Source organism: Psammomys obesus, unplaced genomic scaffold, assembly GCF_907164565.1.
Source record: "Psammomys obesus unplaced genomic scaffold, mPsaObe1.curated_primary_1811, whole genome shotgun sequence".
Taxonomy (NCBI): Eukaryota; Metazoa; Chordata; class Mammalia; order Rodentia; family Muridae; genus Psammomys; species Psammomys obesus.
In genome coordinates this window covers 3,893,430-3,919,880 of record NW_026596440.1, presented here as the reverse complement: position 1 = coordinate 3,919,880, position 26,451 = coordinate 3,893,430, and the positions used below count along the sequence as shown (strand labels likewise).

The following is a 26,451-nucleotide window of genomic DNA, read 5'->3' as shown; positions in this document are numbered from 1 at the left end:
GGGAGACATGGAGGGAGGGCTGATGGGAAAGATGGAAGATAGGTCACTGAATGAATCATGCAGGCTGCTGGAGGTGCCTAGACCCTTTTACTGTTGTTCAGTATAGACTTGGGTGCCTCAGTATCTCCATGACAGGACCTGGGGTGGCTGCAGCATGGAGCAGTGTCACCTTGATTCAGAGTAACCCTAGGATTCAGACTGCAGCACTGCCCTGTTGAGGAGGCTGGTGAAAGCCTTAGCGATGCCACAGCACCATTTTGGCAACCGCAAAGATAGCCGACCTTCAGGGATTCTGGGAGCCGTTGAGGTGGGGTATTCAGAAGGCAGGGATGCTGTCTGTCTCCCAGAATGTTGCTGTTTGACAGGCCTTCATGCGACAGTGTTGCAGCTCTCTTCCTTTCTACACCAGACTTTCCTTTAGCTTCCTCGTCCTTGGCTGAGCACCATCACTTAAGGCATGTGCACTTCTGGGGTGGGTGGGTGGGGCGGGGGATTTGTTGTATTCTGGGCATGCTTGGGGTATGCGGCAGAGGTGAAAGTAAAGAGGAGACAAAAGTCCTTGACTTCAGAGAAGGATGAAGACGAATCTGTTCTATAGAACACTTTGAAGAATGTGTCTGAGATACTAATGGTGGTGGGACCTGAGGCAAGTGGAGTGTAGGAAGGTCAGAATGTAGAAATGGAGGCAGGTGGATGCAGGTAGTTTAAGCTGTGGAGATCAAGGTAATTGGGTACAGGTGGAACACTGAAGAATGAGGAGAAAACTGGGAAGGCCTTTGCCCCTTTTAACATTTTAAAACAAAAGTCTGATTAAAAAAATTATATGAGACCTGATATGCTAAGGTTAGATGGAAGGGGAGAAGGACCTCCCGTATCAGTGGACTAGGGGATAGGCATAGGAAGAGAAAAGGATTGGGAGGGGATGAGGGAAGGGGGCTACAGCTGGGATACAAAGTAAGTAAATTTTAATTAATAAAAAATAAATTTTAAAAACGTATACAAAATAAACAGATATAAAATAAATAAGCCACATTGTTCTAACACCAGAAAATAAAAAAAAGAAGAAAGGAGAATATGGGAAATAAAGATGAGGAGAGAGGGGAGACAAAACGGATGGGATAGAAGAGGAAGGTGAATCGAGCGAAAGGTTTTACAAATGGAAGAGCCGTAGGATCACTGTGCATGAAAAGGTCTCTCTGCTCCTTCCTGTTCCAGAGACAGGCACATCTTTTTGTGTAGTGCCAGACTCATTCCTTAGACACAACGATGAAAGTCGGATTTGGAAGTATTGGAGGTCTGGCTACCAGGGTTGCTCGCAACTCTGGCAAAGTGGAGATTGTTGCCATCAATGACCCCTTCATCGACCTCAACTACATGGTCTACATATTCCAGTATGACTCTACCCATGGCAATATCAACGGCACAGTCAAGGCTGAGAACAGGAAGCTTGTCATCAACGCAGGCCCATCACCATCTTCCAGGAGCGAGATCCCGCTAACATCAAATGGGACGATGCTGGTGCCAAGTATGTTGTGGAATCTATTGGCATCTTCATCACCATGGAGAAAGCTGGGGCCCACTTGAAGGGTGAGGCCAAAAGGGTTATTATCTCTGCCCCTTTGCTGATGCCCATGTTTGTGATCAGTGTGACCATGAGAGGTATGACAACTCACTCAAGATTGTCAGTGATGCTTCCTGTACCACCAACTGCTCAGCTCCCCAGCCAAGGTCATCCATGACAACTTTGACATTGAGGAAGGACTCATGACCACAGTCCACACCATCACTGCTACCCAAAAGACTGGATGGTCCCTCTGGAAAGCGGTGGCATGATGGCCACAGGGCTGCCCGGAACATCATCCCTGTATCCACTGGTGTGGGACAAGGTCGTCCCAGAGCTGAAAGGGAAGCTCACTGGCATGGCCTTCCATGTTTCTACCCCCAAAGTGTCTGTCGTGGATCTGACATGCCGACTGGAGAAACCTGTCAAGTATGATGAGATCAAGAAGGTGGTGAAGCAGACATCCAAGGGCCCACTAAAGGGCATCCTGGGCTACACTGAGGACCAGGTTGTTTCTTGCAGCTTCAATAGTGACCCCCTACTCTTCCACCTTTGATGCTGGGGCTGGCATTGCCCTCAATGACAATTTTGTAAAGCTCATTTCCTGGTATGACAATGAGTACGGCTATATCAGCAGGGTGGCGAACTTCATGACCTACATGGCCCCCAAGGAGTAAAAAGCCCTGGACCACCCACCCCAGCAAGGGCACAAGAGCAAGAGAGAGGCCCTCAGCTGCTGAGGAGCCCCTGTCCCAATTCAGCCTCTGACACTGAGAATCTCCCTTACAGTTTCTGTCCTACACTCCCAGAAATAGTGGGAGGGGCTCTGGGAGCCCTATTCTCTCCAATACCATCACCAAAGCTCACTGTACCCCACAAAAATGCATGCAAGTCCTTATATATTCAGCCTCAGTGGTTCTGACTTAAGACCGACAATGTTTTGTTTATGTTTCCTACAGAAGTGGTACATTGGTGGAAGTCTCAAAGGGCAGGTGAACCAGAATGCTCTGCAGGCAGTGAGTATGGGGCTGAGGTCTTACAACCTTCATTCCCCCCTTTGCCAAGCCCCTGGTTCATTCTTAGATACCCCTTCAAGTTAATGAGAGTATGCAAAAGACAGTCCATCAACAAAAAGATGGATGCTCCTCTGGAGACAAGAGGCCTTACTGGTGCCATGAGTAGATTGGGGACAGCCTACTGCATACATAATGAGCCTTCCTTCTCTCAAAAATCTGGGCAGGCCACCCTTCACACTGCATGCTAGTCCCTGTAGGAAGAGGAACTGAAATATGTTTCTCTTCCTTCAGCTTCACTGGCTGCCCTGGTGGCACAGGATGGAGCCACATCCTGATAACTCATAATTTCCATACCTTAAATAATTTAATGTGAACTCACATAAATAAAATGCTGTAACTGAACATAATTCTTCATACATTTTCCTAATAATCCTAGCCTTTTAAATTAGCATAATAACACTTAGAATAATTGAAGAATTTAATTGCATGGGGCCTTGGAATATTATCACTGTGCTGGGTACCCCGATGAAGCTCTGATTAGCTTTAATTTAGCTGGTTTTTCCATGCAGTTTTTATATTAGATGAGGCTTCAGAGGGCAGACACACACACACACACACATGCATGCACACACACACACACACACACAAACACACACAGAGATATACAAGCAATGGAATGCATGGTCCTTCATAAGCATCTACACACTTTTCAAAAACTCTCTAGGCACACCGTTCTTGAATTAAGATGAAGGGGAAAAGATCAACGTGGAGATGTTAAACGTTTGTGTTCCTCACTCTCCGTGTTCACAATCATCCAGACACACGAAGGTCTGCTCTCTGTGTGTTCTATGGTAGCTCTTTGGAAATTTTATTCCCTAGCAACCCCTTTTATCTGAAAAAAGATATTTTTACTTGACTCCATATACACAGGTAAACAAAATAGGTGTATAAGCAAACATCTGCTGATATCAAGTGCTGAAATTTATGAGAGAGCAGGTGCTCCTTTGGATGGAGGCTGAGAACAGGAATGCCAGGCTAAGTCTGCGGCTGGCCGCTTGACATTTACCTGCCCTCCACCCTTCGAAATAGACATCTTGCTTGTCCCTCCCAGTATGTGCTGCTAACTGGATACCCTTTCAGTTCAGATGTTGGTGTCTCCACAAGAGCAGGAAGACAGCACACTGGCTTTCAACCTGTGACATTATATCATTAGTTTATAATGATATAAACTAATGGTTTATATCATTATACAGACGCTGTGCCACAGACAAGAAATGTGAACTTTTTCTTGAGAGCAGAGAACTTGCCAGATAAAGCACATAACCCATATCCGAGATCTGAAGAAGAAGAAGCCACAGAATCTATGGAAGGAAGAGACTTCCTAACAAGCAGATGACATATGTCCTTGAGTTCAGGAACCATGTTGGAACTGGGCATAATAGTAAGTGCCTGGCCATCATAGGCACAATTGGGTGGAAGGGTCAGTTTGATGGTGAGCTGGTTTCCTGGGAGTTCAGAAAGTGATCAAAGGAAGTTTGAAACAATATGATTCCGTTTTCCCACAGCTCTTAAAGCAGAGTCTGCAGTCAAGGTGTAGTGGGCAGGGAGAACACTGTCCAAAGTCTTGGCAAATTCCTTCTTGTCTTCATCTCAGCTCCAGCAGATGGTGCTCTGTGAGCCTTGGCATTCCTTCCACTATAGATGTCACAACACCTTGTTCTCTCTGGCTTCTCCTATGTCTCGAAGGAACTCATCGCTAGACTTTGAGCCCACCAGGTTATGAATGATGATCGCTTCCCTCCCAGATCTTTCACCTCCCCACATCTGTAAAGAACCTTTTGCCAAGTAAGGTCACACTCACATCTGTTTTGGGATGGCATGCAGTTGCCACAGGTAGGTGGGAGGAGAGCTGGCAGATGGGGGAGCTGGGAGTTGTGAAGGCGACCTTCTACTTCTTCCTATCATTGCTCTGTTTTTGTACTCAACAATCAGCAAATGATCTGCTGGAGGGTTTCACTAGAGCCTTAGATGTAGAACTGGTACCCATTTCATGTACAAACTCAACTTCTAGGACCAGGATCCTCCACACTTGTCGGATAATTCAGATCAGAATAGAAGAGACAACATTGGCTCACCTGCAGTGCATGTTGGTGAAAGATAACATTCACTGTGGTCACACAGGTGAAGTGAGGGCAGGCAAGGTCAATCTGGTCATATGCATGTAAAACATTCTCACTGTTTTGGATACAAATATCTTTGTGCTAAGATCCAATAGCCAGGGTATCGTAGGGGCTGGACCTGGCAAATCTTCACTAAACATTAAAAACTGACTGGGAACTTGAAAGCAATCATCCACACAAAACACCAAGACCAGACTGTTCCCTTCCTGATACCGAGTTCCAAGGAAGAGGAGTAACTAAGGGGTCTGCAAAGGTCAGAGTCTTCATCTAAAGTGTTGGGTACTTTTACTTCTCTGTTTATGTCCAGAAGGAACTTAACAATAACGGCTTTAACACACATTTCCACAGGAGAGAGTTCTCAGGGTAGGGAAGACACAGCATCACAATACAAACAGTGAAAGAAGTGGGAAGCTGGCTGACCACACTTTTGCCAACACACTGAATGAAATTTCACCCACACAAAGTTCTTTCAGAGAGCAAGAACAGGAAGGATGTAGAGGTTATAAGTCCCTGAAACCTATCTCTAGTGACATACTTTTTTTCAGCAAGGCTCCATCACCTCCCCCAAACAGTGCCACCAAATGCAGACCAAATGTTCAAATACATGAGCCTATGGGAGAAATTTATTATTCAAAGCACCACACCCAGCCCCTGCATTCCATAGACTCATGGCCATATCATGATGTGAAATGCATATAGTACAATTTCAAAACATCCGTAGTCTGCTTGAACACTATACCAAAGTCCAAAGACTGAGACTCAAGGCAATCTCCTAACTATAATCTCCTGAAATATCAAGACAGAAAGTTACATACTTGCAACACAAAATAGCACAGAATATATGCTATCATTCCAAAAGGAAGGAGTTGGCTCATAGTGAGGAAATATTGGACCAAAGTAAGGCAATACTTGGGAATCAGTCACAAATTCCTCTAGCTCTCTGGTATCTGAGGCTTCAGTTTCAAAAGATGTACATGCTCTGCACCTCCAGTCTTGTTTCCCTAGAACACACATTTCTCTCTTGGAGCCTTCCACTTCCTTTCCTTTGCAGATATCTCAAGACTCTGGCATCTCTGTTATCTTGTGGTCCCCAATGGCAGCAAGGCTTTAGCTTCACAGTTTCACGCAGTGACCTTTGAGGTCACTTTTGTATTCTTCATATTTTCAAAGCAAGAACTGTATGGATGACACTGCCAAATTCTGTTGCCAGTTATGGATGGACCTTTGTCCTCTTGGACCTCACTACCATCAGCTTGTGTATGCTCAAGGAATTGATTTTCAGGAGCAAGAACCCCCTAGGCTCTCTTAACAATTTAGAGGCTTATGTAGGTGGGGCCTGGCCTCCCCCCCTTTTTTTTTCCAATGCAGAGGAGGAGGAATACCTTTAATGGTGCTAATTTGCTTAACAATTACAGTCTCCTTTCCAGCATGACATTGCTGCTGTTACTAAGCTTTCTTTGCCTTTCTAAGCTGCACATTTTGTATTCTTTTCTGACCTACTTGCTGATTCTTTTTCTTGTGGACTTGACTGTGAGTTGACAGTAATAACCATACAACAGACTCAAAGTTATAGTTCCTTAAAAATTTCTCAACCAAAGTAATTAGTCCATTACTTTTAATTTTATTCTCATGCAAATTATTATGACACTGACTATAATACATTTGCCAATGTATTACGTGGATGGGCTAGGTTATGAATGTGATATTTCTCCCCACCCATAGAACCTCATGAACTAGGTTGCCACTGTCAACATTGTTGTCTTCCAAGCTTCTACTGAAATGCCCTTCAAGTTCTGCTTACAGCAATAGTTTTCTAATGCAAACTTTCAAAATCTTTCATATTCCTCCAAAATACAACATAGTCATATTCTTATTTCAACACCCCACTCCTGATACCAATTTCTGTCTTAGCTATTTTTATGTTGCTGTGATAAAGCATCATGACCATATGCAACTAAACAAGTAGTTTATTCTAGTTTATAATTCTAGAGGAAGAGTTCTCATGAAAAGGCAGGTATGGTGGCAGGGCTAGGAAGCTGGCTGGTCACATCTTTATCCACAAACAGGAAGCAGAGAGAAAGAACAGGAAACAGGGTAATTCTATAAACTCTTTGATTCACCAGAGCTTTTATGAAAGTGGAACAAGCAAAGTGTTGTGCTGGATCTATGTGCAGGCTGAGAGCCAGGGACAGGCTGGCACAACAAACTCTTTCAGAAAAAGCTGGTCTGGTCTGGTTAATCACACCTTAGTGATTAATCTACTTCCTTCAGCAAGGTTCCCTCTCCTTAACTCTAATAACCTCCCTCAACAGAATCACCAATAGGGATCAAATGTGCAAATACTTGAGCCTATAGGGTACATTTCTCACTTAGACCAACACATCAGTAGAATATGGCAACCACCTTGTCTTCCTTGGAACCTACCTGGATTTCATCAGTGGTACCCATCTACATATGAGGATATATGGTTTTATGTGCAAATATGGCATGGAAACACTCATGACCTGTGTGAAGACAGAAAAGAACACACACAGATCTACAAGGCTGTCTAGGTACATGAGCACATATACCCAGTGACACTCAAAGAATTCAAAGTCTTCGGAAAAGAGGTCAAGGACTATGCCAGTGTATCCTGCAGCCAACTTGTGAGTTGAAGTAGGCCTGAGTGGCTGACATCATCATCTTAATGCTGCATGCCTGACAATCCTTCATAACCCCTAATAACAGGGCTGTGTGTGCTGATGTGTCCCAGCTTTGTGAGAACCCTAATTATCTCATTGCCTCTGACAGGAGTTTGGCCAAAGCCTCTACTCTGGGAATCTGAACATGGAGCTTGGGCTTGGTTTTATGGCACAGTCTGTGTCTGCTTTTCGCATTAAACTCACTGGGGCTGCATGTATACACTGGTGACTGGCATCAAGAGATGAACAAACTGAAGTGACCATGGTTACAGGCCAGGTTATTTATAGAGAACAAGGCTGTATTGAAGAAAACAGGCTTGGCAGGATGCCACAGTGTCTCACACAGGACACACACAGGGCAGGTTTTACTCCTTTGTATCCCTGTACTGTAAAGTACCTTGATGGCCAGCCTGGAAAGTCAGACCGGCTCTACCAGCCAGTGCCTGATGAAGGGGTAGGCTGTGTGAGCAGTTCTGGCTGGTCTTGTTAATTGACAGAGGATCACACAGCAGTGAGTCCTTCTAGAGTGCAGACACATGGACCTGTGCCACCGCTGGCAAGGGGATCCCAGGCACTAGCTACAGTGTGCCATCCAGCTTTCCATCACCTTGACAAACACTGAGGAAAAACATTTACAGGAGGAAGGGTTTATTTTGGCCCACAGTTCAGAGAGTACAGTCCAGAGTAATCAGTTTTATTGCTTTCTTGCTGTGTCAAAGCATAGCCTCATAATGGGAACACCTCATGGCATTCAAAAGATATTTAAAAAAATAAGAGAGGGAGAGAAGGAGTAGGGGATGGGGAGGGAGTAAGTCTTGGGGGAACAAGATAGACCTTTCACAGTCACAAACCAATGACCTATTTCCTATCAGCCCATTTATTCATTAGTGCTGGGGCTCCAGTAACTGGGGCAAGGTACCAACACATGAACTGTTGGGGCTACTTTATATATAAACTGTAACATCAGTGGAAGGGATGATGGTACTTATTCATAAAATAATGTGGTCATAGAATACATGTGGAAGCAAATGTCAAATCATGGGTATGGTTGATGGATCATGCCCTTTGAAGGAAGATTATATAAGCATAAGAGTTCAAAAGGGTTCTGCCAGGAGCATGTCCAGATTGCAGTGTTGAGCTAGGACAATTCTTAGGAAGAGAGTTTTGCTCCAAAGAGGGAAGCCAGGCTCAACTGTATCCCTAGATTCTCCATAATTAATTCTGTACTCAATAACTCACACTCAAGACAGCCCTATGGAAGCCATGGCAAGCTCCTCTGTGAGCCAGAGGGAGATGCATGCTCCTCCTCCTGAGCAGAAGAGATAGGATCGCATCAGGGGTGGGTCATCAAGGGGCAAGAGGAGGGCCTTCATGGAATCCTATAGGCTCAAGAAGAGAGAACCTTCTAGGCTCTTTACAGCCTGACCCAGGCCTTTCCCAGAACCTTGGGGATGTATCCACAGCCTGTCCACCCTGTGAACACTTGCTCAGTAGATATCTTGAGCTTTCATGTCAATCATTGAAATTTTAAATAGAACTGTGAAGCCATCTCTATACTTTCTGTGGCTGGATGTTAGTGCTGGGTGGTTCCTCTGTCAGGAGGCCCAGTATCAAGGCCAGGAAGTTCTCCCTCTGAAAGTCCTTATTGTTGGAAATAAGGGAACATTGTCTTCTCCACATCTAGTACTCTGTTTAGAGGACAAAAAACACAAAATAAAGGTCACATCTTAGAAGCAACTAAATAGGATTCAGTTAAAAGGATGGGATCTACCCATTGTACCCTGCAGGCTTTGACCTACATCCTCCCCTCCTTAGTTCCAGCATTACTAATGTGAATCTGCTTTATAAATTCCTGAGAAGACTTAAGTGGGCTCCACCCTGCCCTCCTGCCCTCCTGTTCTGCCTCCTGCTCTGGGGTCAACAGAGTACTCAGGTTAAGAGAGCATCTTGGCTTCTACACAGCATTGGTACAGATAGGAACTAGGGCTATGTACTAGTTCTGCTCCACCATTTTTGTCTGCAGAATGGAGAGGTTGTGGTGGAGCTTCCTGTGTCAGAGTCTGAATCCAATGAGGTGACAGATGTGTGATGCTTTGAGGATGGTTAGATTTCTACTGAGCACTATCCCATTGCACCCAACATTTTCTTAAGACCAAAATCACACCTCTGATTGTATACCAGCATCATGTGAAGGCCAACCAGATGGCCCTGAACTGCTTCAGCAATGATGTTGTCCCCATATGTCACATGGTATCATCAGAGCAGAAAGCTGACTTAGTCATGACCTCAGAGGAAGCATTCCACCCCTGGAACTTGTATGCATCATCATCATTATCATCACAGGTCTGCAGAACACACCCACACACTCACATGTGCAAGACCACCTGGGGAGTTCTCAAAGAAAAGACTCGAAGCCTTGCCTGTGGACTTCCCACTTAGAGGTGACTCTGCATTCAGTGAGTTATGTCCCTGAGATGCTCCCTGGAAGGGTGTTCCTTCTATTCTGCTGAAAATGAGGGGTGCAGACAGTCCCCGTCCCAAAGCAGCTGCCCAGATGGAGTGGATACATTGGCTATGTTTCTGTGGTCCTTATATTGGTGCACTTAATATAATGGTCATTATTGCAATATATTCTTGCCAATCTCAGAGAGACAAATATGGTTTCTTTTCTTTCATTTTGCAGTTCCTAGATGTTATTAAATACACAATTTTCTAGGAGGCAAACTAAAGTAACAGAAAGATGATTGGTAAGAGAAGTAAAGAGAGGGTGGTCTGTGCATAGTATATGCATATATGAAAAATTAACATTTCAAAAAGTGTTCTGAAGAAGTGACATGCCGGGGGTACCCTCTGACACCCCACTTGAACCTACGGAATATCACCTTCCACCCTGGCAGTCCCTTGTTCCTTTTGGAAGGACTCTTGATTTCTGGCCAGTGTCCTGGAGAGAAGTGAGTGGAGTCCATGTAGCCAAAGCCAAGGTAGCCACAGTTGTTAGGCATGCTAGATGTCAGGGCACTCAGACTGGTGGTGTTTCCTGGTTATGTGGTCTCCGAGATCAAAGTTTGGGAAAGCCTGTGTGTGAACGATCACTTCCAGAGCCCTCATCTGTGAGTGTTCCACACTGCTCATGCATCTGGAGTTTAAGAACTTATAAAGCTATGGAAACCCATTGTCAGAAAGCCAAGCCTTCGTCAATGAACCTATATTTTACCTTTTTTTTTTTCTTTTTGACAGTTTGATGCCAAAAGACAGAGACAATTCCATCTTTGTTTTCTAAATAAAACCAGAAAGACCTAAGTTATGACAAAATAAAATTTTCAGGCGTCATGAGGAACAGAAGAGCCTGACTTTGGGCCAGCTACTTGAAGTGTGATTAGAAAGTGTCACTGACTCTGTGCAGCCACTACTTTTTCTTTTCATACTTGGTGAGTAGGTATGTGCAGTGGTCCTGCAGACATGTGTGTGCAGACCTCCCCCCCCACACACATGTAACGTCATGCTCAGCCACAGGCAAACGGACTAAGCTTCAACAGCATCTACTGCAGCCTGGGCTCTAGTCTGAGTTAGATGGTCTTCCTGTGCCAAGTCAGGATCTTAGAACAAGCTAATTGTGTTAGAAGTCATCAAACGTTCCTTTTGAACTAGGGGAAAAAAATGTGTTTATGGGTTGGTGCAACTGAAAACAGGCTAAGAAATTCTCTCACACTTGCCAAAAACAAAACAAAACTGTAACACCTCCCGTTTAATGCCAAGCCCGGAACAAGTGTGATTCCTGGAAACGCATGATGTGGTAATTTAATAAACCTTGAGACTTTTAAAGTTTTATTGAATTTCACTAATAACAGATGTTAAAGACTATATGCCTGACACCGTTTTACATCTGTGTTAAGAAAATTAACTTGAAAATCCATCAGTTAAGCCACTGTGGGCCCTTGTGTTTAAAGGGCAATGAATTCTGCACTTCAAACCCCACATGTCTGCCTGGGTCAGCCCAAGAGGGGTGCTGGCTTTGGGTGAGAGATGGGACCGGAGGCTACCACAGCCATCTGCTCTTTTCCTGGGCCACTTATTCACACGGGTGACCAGAGGCCACACTGTGGACGCCCACAAGCTTGAGAATCAATGGGGTTTTTAGTAGAGGGTTGGAAGGATCAGCGCATGGGTGTGAAGGAGAGGTGCCTGAGTGAGGCTTGGCTCTGCATTTTGACTCCCTTCCTGTGGGTGGTATTCACCTCATGTTAGCTTCCTGTGGGCAGTCTAAAGACGCAGGCCCCATTCCTGTGAGCTACATACACAAGTCACATATAGAATGGCCCACACCACAAGGGCAAATGTGCACTTCCTAAAAGACTTGATGGAAACCACAGCAGACTCTCAGCTGCCTGTCTGTGCCACCTGTGGCCAGGAGATTTCCTCTAGTCCAAACACAGTCAATATCAAGATCAGGACTGCCTGATCTAACTAATGTGATCTAACTAATATGAAGCCTTACTTCCGTGATGTTTATAGACATACCTACCTACCTACCTACACACACACACACACACACACACACAGAGAGAGAGAGAGAGAGAGAGAGAGAGAGAGAGAGAGAGTAGACAGAGATGGCTCATTGTTTTCCTTGCTGCATAGTATTACGTTGTGAGATTCTCTTGTCTAATGCATCACTGTGCTGCCTCCACTTTTCATCTGGGTTAATTACAGAGAACAGCATTGCTGACATTGCTTTCTGTGTCTTTTGAGAATGTATGTCTACACACCTAAAAGACTTTGATGAAGACTTGTAGTTGATTCATGAGAGGCAGGACTTGGGAGTTTCTTCAGGGTGAACTAATGGTTCTACCCTTGGAAAGAACAACACACCCTACCATGGCCACACCTTTGCTCTACAGGGGAAGACACAAGGACATAAGTGTACACACAGTGCAAAGGGCAGTCAGAGGTAAAACAAACATCTTTAGAACACAGTGGCACTCCTAGAATGCATGAGAGAGCTGACTGTGCAATGAAGCTTGGTGGGAGGAAGGCAGGTATCTCGTCAACTCCCATTTTTTTATCTCAATTTCCTTTTTGAAATCTATTTATTTATTTATATATTTATTTATTTATTTATTTATTTATTTATTTATTTATTTATTTATTTATTTATTTATTTACATCCTCATCAAAGCCCCCTCCATCCTCTCCTCCAGTTCCCAATCACCCTCCCTCTTCTCCCTATCCCCCTCTCTCCTACCCTACAGAAAAGGGGGGCCCTCCCACTAACCTATCCCAGCATATCAAGTCACATTTTTTGGTGGCCTGGCAAGGCAGCCCCTCCAGGGATAAGTGATCAAAAATTGTGCAACAGAATCCTTGTCAGAGACAGCCACTGCTCCCCTTACAGGGAATGCACATGAAGCTGCCCATCATGTACATATGTGTAGGGAGCCTAGGTTCATTCTATGCATGATTTATAGTTGATGCTTCAGTCTCTGGAAGCTCCTCTGGGCCCAGGTTAGCTGGCTCTGTTGGTCTTTTGTGGAGCTGCTGTCTCCTCCAGGTCCTTCTGTCCTTCTCCCCACTTCTCCACACTTCCTTGATCTGCTGCGGGGTGGAGCTTCTCAGAGGAAAGCTATGCTAGTCACCTCTCTGTGAGCACAGCAGAGTTTCATTATAGTGTCAGGGTTGGCTCTCCCTTGGTGTGGGTCTCAGGTTGGGCCAGGCTTTGTTTGGCAAATTCCTCAATCTCTGCTGTATCTTTACACCTGCACATCTTGCTGGCAGGGTAAATTTGGGGTTGAAAGTGTTGTGTGTGTGTTGGTGCTATTCATACTGAACTAGGAGTCTGGTTAAAAGGTGGTCTCTTCAGTCTCCATGACCCTTGCTGCTATTGGTCTCAGCTGGAGTCACCCCTATATTTTCCCATGAGCCTACCCTGTGATAGGTCTCCAGCTAGTTTCACAGATGCCCCCACCTGTGGTTTCTCTCTGAAAGCCCTCTGTCTTTCAGCTCCCCCTCTCCCCACACCTGATCCTCACCCAATTTTCCTCATTTTCCTATCCTGTTCCCTCTCTTCAACCACTTCTGCTGTTGATTCTATTTCTTCTGAGTGAGATTCAAACATGTTTCCTTGGGCCCTCCTTGTTACATAGCTTCTTTGGGTCTGTGAATCGTAGTATTTTTATCCTGTACTATATGACTAATATCCTCTGATCAGTGAATATATATATATATATATATATATATATATATATATATATATATATATATTTATGTATATATATATATATATATATATATATATATATATATATATATATATACCATGCCTGTCTTTTTGGGTCTAGGTTACCTCACTCAGGATGATCTTTTCTTGTTCTATTCATTTGCCTGCACATTTCATGATTTTCTTGTTTTTAATAGGTGAGTAGTATCTATTGTGTAAAGGTACCATAATTACCATAATTTCTTTATCCATTCTTCAGCTTAGGGACATCTAGGTTGTTTCCAGTTTCTGGCTATTATGAATAAAGCTGCCATGAACATAGTTCAGTGAATGTCCTTGTATGATGGAACATCTTTTGGGTATATGCTCGGGAGTGGTCTAACTTGGTCTTGAGGTAGAGCTCTTCCCAATTTTCTGAGAAAGAACCAGATTGGAAAGGGAGGAGGAAGGGGATTATGGCGGAATACAATGTGAATAAAGTGTAATTAATAAAAAATTAAAAAAGAACCAGATTGATTTTCAAAGTTGTTGTCCAAGTTTATGTCAGTGACGGAGTATTTCTTTCTCCACATTTTTGCCACCATGCACTGTCACTTGTTAACCTGCATTTTAAGATTTGAAGGAAGAGGAAGGCTGAAGAAACCTCTGACTTGTAGAACAAGGTTCACTTACAAAGTAGAACCTGCCCATGGCTCCTTGGGGGTAGTTTCCAGCTTTTGCTTGATTTTAGTCCCAGGGTGAGGACAAGGAATCAAGGCAACTCTACTCTTCAGGACTAACGTCTACAGGAAGGGGATGGTTTAAAAAAAATAAAAAGGTCACCTGCATGTTGTTCATTCATTCAGTGACCATTTACCAGGTTCTGGTATTTGTATGTCCTGTGGTGTCATGAAGGCTAAGGAACAGTCAGTCCCAGTGGGATCAGGGACTGGTGAGGGTAGGCTAGGTTGGTGACCTTGTCATTCATTCACATGTCTCATCTAACAGTTGACACTGCAGGCTTTTCTCATGCACAACATCATGGTTAGAGGCCTATGCACACTTTGAACCTTTGTTTAAGTGCTTCCTCTGTTTGTATGGATGCCCTCAAGGGAACAAGTTTCACTTCAGGGGATGGAAGGAGCTGAGCAGAGCATTGTCTACAGAGGTAAAGCTGCAGGTCCAGCTTATGAGAAAGTGGTTGAAACAAACATTGTCACTCTCAGTGATAACCACAATGCAGCTTCTATGTGATGCTTTATTTCTGTTGACTTGACTTCTTCCTGAGTCACAGTATCTGTGACATCCGTTGGGCATCTCACCCCATTTCCTTGCTTGCTATGTTTTCCTGATCTTACATACATTGTATGCATACACTAGTGGTCTACACACCTGTACACAGTTACATTCTCATGCATGAGTGGATGTACATGTAAACCTCTATATGCACAGACATATGTAGTGTGTGCCTACATACATATACCCTTACAGCACAAACACACCCACACCCACACACACACAAACATGCATTCTCATCGGGACTGAATGGAATTTGAACCTCTCATACGCAGACTGACGACGTTTTCTTCTGTAGTTTGAATACTGAGTACTCACAAAGCTGAAGGAACACAGAACATCATACTTTCCATGCAACCCTAGTGTCACCCTGCACACTAAGTTTGCTATGTAGAGAAACTGCCTCCCACAGACGTATATGTGAGTGTGCACATCCTAAGGATAAAGGGCCTAATAAATGTTAAGCAAATTTGCCAAATGAACATGTATAGTTTCCTGGGGAGACGCACTGCACTATTGCGCTCTGAGTTACAGATCTGAGCTGCAGTCCTCTGATGTGTGTGTCGCTGTGTGTTATGCTACATAGCAGCCATGAAAGGTTGAATTATGAACCGTGATCATGCTAATGTTTGTGAAATACAACTTTGTCACACTTTGTGTTATAACTTAACGCAATGGTAAAATCATGCTTTAGAGGGCAAGTCCTGTTGGCCATTCAGAGGGACCGTGCGTGAGCTTGTGTACCACCTTCCCAGTCATGTGGCCACATGGCCAGCAGTGGCTCAGGTCAGGAAACCACATCATCTCAGATGAGGCTCTGGGCGGTCAGCTCCTGCAGTTCTCAGTGAGGGCGCATTGTTAGGTGAGGCGGTGGATGTCCGGTCTGTCCGGAGTAAGTTGAAATGCAATTGTATAAGGGATCAGCATTTTTCTCCTGACTTGCAAATTCTCTGCCTTCCCACTGGGATAGGCCAGAGAACAGGAACAGAAGGAGGAACAGAGGCAGCGATCTATCTGTTGAAAATGACATCTGTTTCTTTGACTTGTCACGTATCAACCACATCCCACATCATATCTAACCCCAGAGACTCCAGATGCTCAGATGAGAGACAATACATGTTCAACTGAGATGCCTATGGCAAACTCCTGCAAAGTGGTCCTGTAGGTGGAGAGCCCTACAGGTCAGTTACTACATAACTCAGAAGCCCATGGTCTAGGCCAGCTGACCTTAATATGAACTTAGACACTTTCCTAGATACCGGGGTTCCTCTTATCCATAGTGGTGTGTTTAGAAGCCATTTTGCACTGAGATCCCAGTGTGAACAGTGTCTCAGATTCTGAAACAAATAAGGCACTGCTTCCTTCTCATTGCTCCCACTCTACACATACCAATGTTACGAGCCCATGCTAATGAGTTAGAGGGCCACCTTGCATGTGTCGACCCCCGCAAGAAATCCCATGGCTTCGCGGTTAATTCTCACTCCTCCATGTCTAAAAGAAGCAAGGACACCAGCAGGCTGCTTGGATTGCTGCACGTGTCCCCGCCCCCAGTAGAACTGACCATCAATGCAGATTCCTGTCCTGGGTGGGCTTGGTGCAATAGAGTAAGACTGGAAATTTAATGCCAGGCCTGCCCAGAGAAGTAAATGAGCTGTCGATCCACATAAAGTTAAAACGAATTCTGGTGGAATAAAAAAACACAGCCATTTGAAAAGCAATCAGTGGATTTAAGGCAAACCAATCAGTGGTTAAAATAGGCAATTGGACGGACTGCAGATGGTTTTATTGCAATCCAGTCTTCGTAATGGGGACACAGCCACACTGTGTTGAGACTAATTGGTTTGCTCATTTTCATAAATGCACTTTTGCTCACACGATAAAGCTAAGTCATTCATTAATGTGTTCATTCATTTTCCAAACATTTAGTAAAAACCCAGTAACCTGTAGAAAGAATAAGGATTGTCACTCATGGCTGGAGTGGGAGAAAAACAAAGGAAATTTTACAGTGTCTTCTCTGAATAAATTTGCCATTTTCTTTTTAAAATTTAAGTTAAAATAAAAATAGAGACCAGGGAAGCAATCAAATTAAATGCCTGTCCTGCTTGGCTTTACTTTCCTCTCTGTAATAGGAAATATATATATTTTTTTCTTCTCTAATCTACTCTTGCAGCATGGATCATGCCTTGTGCTTTCCTATAAAATTGGTGAAAGGACAGATCTTGCATTGAAAGCATGCACAAGACCAGGGCAGCACATACCATGTGTCTAATACTTCTTGCTTTTGACCCTTGTCTTCTTCAAATGGCATCCTTCAAGGACTGCTACATGCTCTTCCTGTCTAGACCACAAAGGCACAAAGCAGGGTCTTCTCCAGCTCCAGCACTTCACTGTCTGCCCATGTGTGCGAGATACCTGCACAGCAGGGCCCGGAAGAGCCGCAGAGTTTGCAGTAAGCGGTGGGCAAAGAGGTTCGTTGGAGTCTTGGTGACCTCAGCTTCTCTAAAGTCTACTGCAAATCTCCTCTCAGGGCATAGAGCACAGGCTGATCACTCTTTCCTAGAATACCTCAGATGCTCTGGATTCTACCTTCAAGGCTGCAGGGATACAGGCTCAGCCCCACTGCACACAGTCTTGGGCCAATACAACCTTGTAAGTAGTGTTGATGTGTTTTCTTCCCCATACGATCTCTGATGGTGTATGGCTGTTGTGTGGCGACTCACATGTGCTAGCTGAAAGAGGCATGGGAGGCATTATGGAAGGAGTGGTCAAAACACCTGAATTCCCAAGTTAGACAACATCATTCCATTTTCTCTCTGGCTTCTGGCAAAGGGGGTATTTAAGGGATAAGAAAGACGCCATGTCTTTTATTTTGAAAAGAAGGGAGGCCATTTTCCTATCACTACAGACACATGCATGTTTCTGACTTACAGTGGTGCTTATGAGGTCTAAAAAAACTCAGTCTCTAACTGGGTATCTGAAAACATGCCTTGCTTTGAGGTTATAGTTTAAAACTGAAAACTGCCTTGCTTTAGGAATTAAACCACAGCTCAGATACATCCAGCCTGTTCTCACAGCTCCTCTCTGCCTTAGAAAGCTTTTCCCGTCCTCACCAGCCTTCCCTTCCCAGAGAGCACAGCTCCTTAGGAAACCTCCTGAGCATAGCTATGGGTGTTGCTTTTCCCACTCCAAGCTGACCAGCAGAGCCAAAGTAGGCTAGGGGCTCCCTGCAGAGGGGGTAAACTTCAGTTTTTCTTCAGTGTGACAATTTTAAACTTCTGTCACAGAAACAGAACAAAACCTAAACTGACTTTTAAAAACTTTTCTTATAAGTGAAAATAAATCACAACTCTTCAAAGTGTGGGATTTTGGCAAAGCAATTCCTCCAAGCAGGACTACAGATATAGCTGAAAATGGCCCATGTGTACAAGAGAAGAGTATACATGAGAAAAGTGCACACATGATTATTATCCTGTATTGGTCCTGAGGTGTGATGTCACAGGTGAGCTAGCCCTGTGACACTCCTCCACTCCTCACCCTTGTCCCTACCACAGAAGCTTTAGCTCTCTCTCTCTCTTGCATTAGCTGGGATCTTCTCCAGGGAGTGACCTGGACCAGGAGCAGAAGTGCTGGTTCCTGCTGGAGGGTGAAGGATGGGGAGGTGGAAAAGCCAATCTCGCAGGCAGTAATTGCCATGTAATGAAGTTAATGTTTTGTGGGATTTACAGCCTGATACCATTGCTGCCGCACACCCTCCGCTCACTTCTTCTTGTCATCCAGATTCTTTTTTTAAACAACAAAGGAAACAGGACAATATGTAAAGGCTCATTAATTCTCTTCAGTCTTAATTTTGCCTTCTCTTTGGCTCTCCTCCTCTGGAGGTGGAACAAGAGGCTGTCATCAGGTTTTTCCATAAACTGCAGTTCATGGGAGGGTGAAAGTTACAGCGATTCACAGAAGCTATCTGAAGGGCTCCCCTTTCAATTTCCCAGGCCTTTCAACTGCCCGCAGTTTTATGGCCCTCAGATCACCGGTTACAGCATGGAGAACAATGGGCCCACTGCCGGAGTGACCAGGCCTCAAATTTGCCTTGATTTGCCCGTGTGTCTTAGCAACACTGTCTTTGCAAATCCAGAGCCTGATTGCAGGAATGAAGATGGATGGGGATGTGGATGGTCTTGCTGCCGGGACAACATGCTTGGCTCTCAGCCCTGTCCCAGGACCTTTTCATCCTGACCCTGCTGCCCTGCGGGCACTCCTTCTAACCCTAGTGGCTGAAAGGAAGTGGCGGTTTCCTCAGAACTCCCATGTTCCTGAAACAGGAGGATGCTGAGTCATCAGCTGTGTTATCTAGGAAGGAGAAATGAGACAGAACCCTGCTCCTGACTGAGGGAAGTCACCCCAGAACTTCTGTGGTGGACAAAGCCACACTGCCTATTCTTGGAGCCTCTCTATGAGCAGCTTTCAACCACTACTCTTTTCCATTGGGCCATTGGAAGTTGGTGGGTTAAAAATGGAGTAAAAAGTGTTTTACTCTCAAAGCAAGAGAGTTTCGCCATCTACCTGTGGGGAAACGGTGCACCTCACTGATCTAAGGGACACATTTTCCAGATAGCATCATTGGGTATGACTCCTCTATTTTATCCAGCTGATGACTTGGATGCTAAAGATGGCTCCTCCTCTCCAGGACACATGCCTGTTGGTTTAGGAACTGACAGTGATGGAGAAACAGGATGTGCCAGGCTGGGCAGCTGGTGCAAGAAGGAAAACAGACCCCATCACACCTCCCAGCAGTAAAAGAGGCAACACAGTTCAGCCCCGCATCATACCCCACCTCTAGGCTGTAGTCATAATGATTAGGCTCTTGATGGCTTAAAGAAAGACATGCCTTTCTGGAATTCTGGAGTGAAGGTGTCCTGGGCATGGGGAGAACTCCTTCCATTATTCTCTGCAATTGCCTATGGCCCCAGAACTCCTTGACTCTCTTTGCCCTGTGTCAGGTAGCATGTTCTGTATGTAGCCATGTTCCTGTGTCCCCTTCACAAAACCACTAGGCACATAATTCAATTTCCAAACAAAAGCAGACCTTAGATTCCAGGGATAGGAGTAGAATGTATCTTTAAAGATACATTTAAAGAGCAGGTGCTCCAGCGCAGGCCAAGCCCCAAACATAGATCCTAAATAATGGGTTGTTTTTAGGAAGATTAAAAATTTCTCTGTAGGTCCTCTGAAAGACTCTACCTACCAGTGTATCCAAGCAGATATTAATACTCATAACCAAACCTTTGGCAGAATGCAGGGAATCATATGAAAGAAGGGGAAGTTAGTAAGACCTGGAGAGTACAGGAGCTCCCAAGGACCAAATATATCAGGGCACAGGGGTCTTTCATAAGACTGTTTCTCCAACCAAGGACCATGTATGGATATAACCTAGAACCCCTGCTCGGATATAGCCCATGGTAGCTCAGCATCCAAGTGGGTTCTCTAGTAAGGGGAACAGGGACTATTTCTGATATGAACTCAATGGCGAGCTCTTTGACACCCCCTCCACCCTGAGGGAGGAGCAGCCTTGCTAGGCCACAGGAGAGGACATTGCAGCCAGTCCTGAAGAGACCTGATAAGCTAGGGTCAGATGGAAGGGGAGGAGGTTCTCCCCTATCAGTGGACTTGGAAAGGGGCAGGGAGGAGATAAGGGAGGGAGGGCAGAATTAGGAGGGAATAAGGGAGAGGGCTACGGCTGGGATACAAAATAAATAACCTGTGATTAATATAAAAAATAAAATTTTTAAAAAAGATTAAAAAAAAATTCTCTGTAGAAAGGACTTCAGGCGCCAGGGCTCAGTAAACAGCTCTGTGACACTATGTCTGGGGTGATGTCAATATACTTCTATTCATCCCAGAAAGGGAAGTGATGATAGAACAAAGTAATGATACCACTAGAATCCAAACTGGTGCACATATGAGTTAGCAGGTTATTCACAGGAGAATGGGTGAAGGGTCGCTTACAGGAGCAGAGGCAGCTAAAGACAGCTGTCTCATCAAACGCCTGCCTCTGTCTGAGTGATAACGGCACGGCTTGCAGACAGCTGCACAGGTGGAAGAGTCTCTTCTGGGCCGCTTATCTGCTGTGGGCCTCCTCAATGCTCTTTACAGCTGATAGAACTTTGTGGAGGCAGAAGCTTTGTGCGTCAGGTCATTTTCAGGGGCTTCCTGCCACTACAACTATTCACTTCCTGTGTCTTATGGAGCCTCCACCTTGAACCTGATGAGTCACAGAGAGCATCCCTCCAGGACAGAGTGTTTGGATGTAGAAGAAACTTCCACATTACACTTGCTATGGGAGCTCTACATTATGGAAGCCCCTTCCTGTCCTGGCTGCACTAGGCCTCCAGACGGCCCCATGGAATTGCAGGGTCATGCTGTGTGAGCCCACACAGGCCTTTAGCACTGTTCATGAATGGTGCACATGGATGAGAGCACACACAATGCTGCAAGGGGAACTTGGCCCCACAAGGTGAAAACTGTTGACAGGACAATGGCTATGTCCCTTACTTTCCACCGTGGCTTAAATGCATGCATGCCTTAACATACTGTCAATGTTGCCACCTGTTGACAGCCCGTTAATGCTGTCAGCCTGCCTTCCTCTGGGCGAAATCAAAAGGACCACCAAGCTAACATAGTTCGAGAAGGCTCGAGTCCAGCTATTTTCTTAGTCCTGGGCTGCACCTCACTAGTTATTTCCTTCTGGGAAAGAATGGAGCATCAGTTTGCTCCTGGCACCACAGAGGTCCCCAGTGGGGTGGGCTGAGTCTTCATGGTCTCTACTGACTTGAGATGCTATTTCTGGCAACCAGGAAGCCTTCAGAACTTACCTGCTATGCTCAGCACAGCACAGTGTGAATACCAGCTAGGTAGAAAATGTTGAAATGAGGAAAGGATAACTTGATGCTTCTGTGGAAATTGTCTTCTGAGCACCATGCTGTCTCCTCAGTTTCTTGTTGAAATAGATTACTGTGAGAATACTCTCCAGGCCCCTCACCTGCCTGTCTCTGATGTGAAGAACTAGTTGTGGGAGTTCTGCTGAGATGCCTTGAGTCCCCACTCACCTGAAACATAGGAGGGCCCAGCACCTCTCTTAGATTTGTTGACTTGTGATGTTTCAGTCTCGTGGTGATGCATTGGTTTGGGACTCACCTGACTAGCTACACCTGCAGCTGTAATAGATTGAGCACCCTGGACCCTCATAAAAGTGTGGGACTCACGGTATATTATAAATAGTTTTATCGTTAGACGGAATGCTGACAATGTCTGTGAAATACAGCTAATTGGTAACTCAAGCAGCCATGAGATTCCTATGCTGGACTTGACACCAAGGACGTGAAAGTGCCACCTGACCACACCCATTCCTAACTGGGTTCCTTGTTCCAGAAACCACCAGAGGAAGAAAAGGGAGAAATGTCTTTAAGGAGGAGGTAGGAATGGAGGTAGGTTAGGCCCATGAGCCTAACCTATTGTCTCCTGGGGCTTCCACAGGCCGCCCAGGACAGTCCCCTGGTGATGGCAATGTTTTTGGAAGATCACAGCATGCACTGAGCTAGTTCAGGGCCATTCCCAACTATCCTGCAAATATGGCTGCCCCTAGGACGCCACCCAGATCCCCCAGTCAGAGTGTCCTCTGGCTACCCACTCTTCTCCAGGAGTACAAATGACACTGTCAGGATGGCATGCTCCTGCATTGCAAAATGGAGATAGCATCTGTCTGCTTCAAAGTGTCTCTTACAGCAGTATCTGAGAGCATGGAGCACAGCCCATAGGAAGGGCTGTTTCCCTGTGTGCAAATAAATCTTCAGGCCTCTCTTCACCACCTAAAGCCCCATGTGTTAGTATGGCCACAGACTAAAGGCACTTGCCAAGCACATGCTGCCAGGATGCTACAGGGAGGTCCCTACTGCTGAGGAAGCTCAGGCACTCTGCCTGAGCAAGCAGAGAGTCTACAGAAACATGTCTGCTTCAGAACAACAAGGACTACCCCAAGGCTTTCCTGCCTGAGCCTGAGGAAGGCCATGGTTCCTGCACTCTGGGCAGTGGTAACCCTTTCTTGATGTGGCTGTTAAGAACTCTGTGTGGAAGAGGAGTCAGTTGCTCGGGACTTCGGTGTCAGTGCTGGTGGCTTCTGACTTTTCTCTCTGTCTTCAGGTAACTCCATTACCATACAAACACTGGGGTTGACAGACAGCACACACCTTGCTTCCATCCCAGGACAAATGAAGGCTGCTTGTTTCGGCACCTGGACTGTGTTGGGAAAGACATTCCAGTCTTTTTCTCCAGTGGGTTTGCTTACAAACTTAAGACTGTAGCATACATCTCAGGGCAAGGTGGGAGGGAAAAAAAGAGATCCGGCTCTGTGGTGACATGTACCTCTAGTGCCTGGTACTTCCTAAGCATACCACACTGGGCAGGAGAAACATCCAGGTAGACCCCTGGTATTCTACTGGAAGAGGCCCTTGCTTCGCACACAGTCAGAACTGTGATGAAGTTATGCTAGGCCTCACTATAGATGGAGCATGTAACACACAGTGGGTGTTGGATGGCAGAGGGCCACAGTGGGTTACATGAAGGTCTTCGGTGTCACACTGTTAGATGTCTGAGGTATCCCTTGTATGCCTCCTTCCTGAGTGCAAATGATGATTTCCACAAGGGCTAGGAGCAGGAGAGTGATCTGCAGACATAATGAGTGAGTTTAACAGAGCATGGAGGCAGGCCCTAAGATCTGTGGAGGCAGATTCCAGAGGAACCTGGTCGTCCCATGAGCATCCTTCCTCTTGCGGAGACACACTGGTCCAGCAGGTTTAGTCCACACATACTACCACATGTACAGTCCTGTGTCCGTAACCAGCTCTCAGGCCTGAATGGTAGCATTCTGTGTTGTGTGCCCCTGTTCGATGAACAGGACAGGAGGGAGCAGTCAAGTCTGAAAGGACAGAGCACAGCACAGCTTCAGCCCAGGGCGCAGGCACCCTTAGCTCAGCCTGGCTTTGTTTTCCCTCAGATTTCCGTGAAAGAGAAAGAGAGAGAGAGAGAGAGAGAGAGAGAGAGAGAGAGAGAGAACAAAGAAAGAAGGAAGGAAGGAAGGAAAACTTTGGCAAGTTCTGCCAACAAAAACGGGCTTGAATGTTTTAGGGGAAGGGCCTTTCACTTTATGTCCGCACAGTAGACATTTTCTGTCCTTACCATCCTCTATCCACCTGCTTCTGAGAGCTCCTCCCTGTCTTTTCTTGCCAGCGGCGAGCAGGTCCGGTCTTCGTGAATAGGTAGGGAGTTGATTACTGAAGCTAAGAAAAATGTAACCTTATCAAGATAACAGGCTGGGGCCTCGTTTGCCTGGAAGAGCAGCTAAAAATAAGAGACACTCGTTAAGCAGACAAACTGCGGAACGGTCTACTCCACAGCCCAGCAATGCGAAACGAAGCACGCCAGTGAGTGGGTGTCTGCGCTGTTCTTTGAAACTCGAGCCCAGGTCTTTATTAAATCGCCTGCGGATTACTGCCAGGAATCAGCGTGCATGTCTAAGAACACCTCCAGCTTCTGCGTCACCAGGCAGGAATGCAGGCATCACTCTGGGCGATTGCGCTCCATGTAAGCCCCGCGAAACAAGACGAGGGGATAAGAATCACACCAGTAGCAATTTGGTGGGCACCGTTAATCATTTCTCATCTTTATGTACGTATCAGGAGCTGGCAGTGCCCTTTGGCAGCAGATTGGAAGGCAGCTTGCCATCAACAACAATAAATCATTTGTGAGTACATGTAGCAATTACCGTCTGAAATAAAGGTTGTTCAGCCCCATTCGTGGGGAGGAGCATCTACGACAGGATCTTAACGAACTTGCTGAGCAGCCTCGGGCCTGAGGCTTCACTGTCTCACTCTGCCGAGTATCTGGTTCATGGTTAGACAACGGGATCAGAGGTGCCCACGTCCTACGCACCACATGAAAACAATGGGCCTGTGAAGCCTGCGCTGTCAGCCTCCCTGGGAACAATAAAGCTCTTTATATCGCCCACCTTGGGGAGATTTAGTAATGTTTTGATTTATGAAGGGCAAGCAGGAGCAGGCAGCAAGCAAGACTGCGACTATCTAAGAGCAGTTTTTGGTACAGTTGTTGTGAAACTAAGGTCGCTTTCAGACAAGCTGTCCTGGGGAGCAGGGACAGTCCCCAAGGACTGCGGGGAGCACCTCAAAATTCTCAGTGCCCACATATTTAGTTCCGACAGCTTTCTGGTAGAAATGTGCTGTCTTCTGCTGGTAACCAAGTAACCCCCACCCTATTCCACAATGTGCTGTGCAGGACTGCATTGTTTTTACTTGGTTGCTATCCCAGAGGTAGTTTCCATAGAAGGAGGGGTCCGGAACGTGGTGCCTCACGGTACTTCCTGCATCGGGAATTGGTGGAGACGGTGATGTCATCTTGAGCAAAAGGCGGTATGTGGTCTTGATTTCTAGATTTCAAATGAATGCCAACATTTGTGGGGTTCAGGTGAGGGATAGATGGCAAAGCCTGGGCTCTGTGTTGCTCAGTTGTCCCCTAGGCCTCAGCTATTTCTTTTCATCTCTACCATCTCCTCATACGTACAGAGTTCAAACAAACCTAATTTGTAAAGATTGTTTTCAAGCAGCAATGCCCTGGGTCCCATCGTGTGCCCATCCATTAATAGGTAACTCACATTTGAAAATCATTTAGATTCGAAAGAAAACCAAGTCAGAAACTCAGAAAACTTCCATCACCATCACCAGCACCTACTTCTTTACAGTTTCTCTAATACTGATGTAGATAGATGGATGGATACATGATAGATAGATAGATAGATGGTAGGTAGATGATAGATAGAAGACAGATAAATGGTAGATAGATAGATATACAGATGATAGAAAGATGCCTCTGTCTCTAATCCACATTCTGACTATTTAACAGCATTGTTCTCTCTCTCTCTCTCTCTCTCACTCTCTCTCTCTCTCTCTCCCCCTCTCTTTCTTTCTCTCTCTCCATCTCTTCCAACTTCTGGACATCAGACCTTCAGTAAAAGTTAGTATAGATGACCAGGCCCACACTGTGGTGGACTGACACAATTTCACGTGGGTGGGAATCTAAGTAAGTTGACCAACGCTAATTTATCTTTATATTCTCCCTGTAGATAACACTAAATATTTACATGGCATAGAAGAAATCCTAGGTGCTCCCTTTCTGGTCCTTCTTTGCCCAACTCTTCCAGAAGATTCCCCAAACTCTGCCTGACATTTGGCTTTGGGAGTTTATAACCTCTCTATTTCCAGTTTGATCTCCCTGCCTTACACTTGTAGTTAATATATGAACTCTCAGTTTTCTGGTTTGGCCAACATCCTTCCATTGGCTGTCAGTTGTAACTTTGCAACTGTAAACTCAAATAAACTCTTACCTCTATAAATTGCCCTGGTTATGATGTTTTATTACAGCAATAGAAAAGTAAGTAATGCAGATAGATAGATAGACGGATAGA

The 26,451-nt window shown here is 45.3% G+C and overlaps 1 pseudogene; it reads left to right on the top strand.

Moving 5' to 3' along the window:
• The first annotated feature begins 1,266 nt into the window (after positions 1 to 1,266).
• Positions 1,267 to 2,238, top strand: LOC129669657 (glyceraldehyde-3-phosphate dehydrogenase-like; annotated as a pseudogene).
• The last annotated feature ends 24,213 nt before the right edge of the window (positions 2,239 to 26,451 follow it).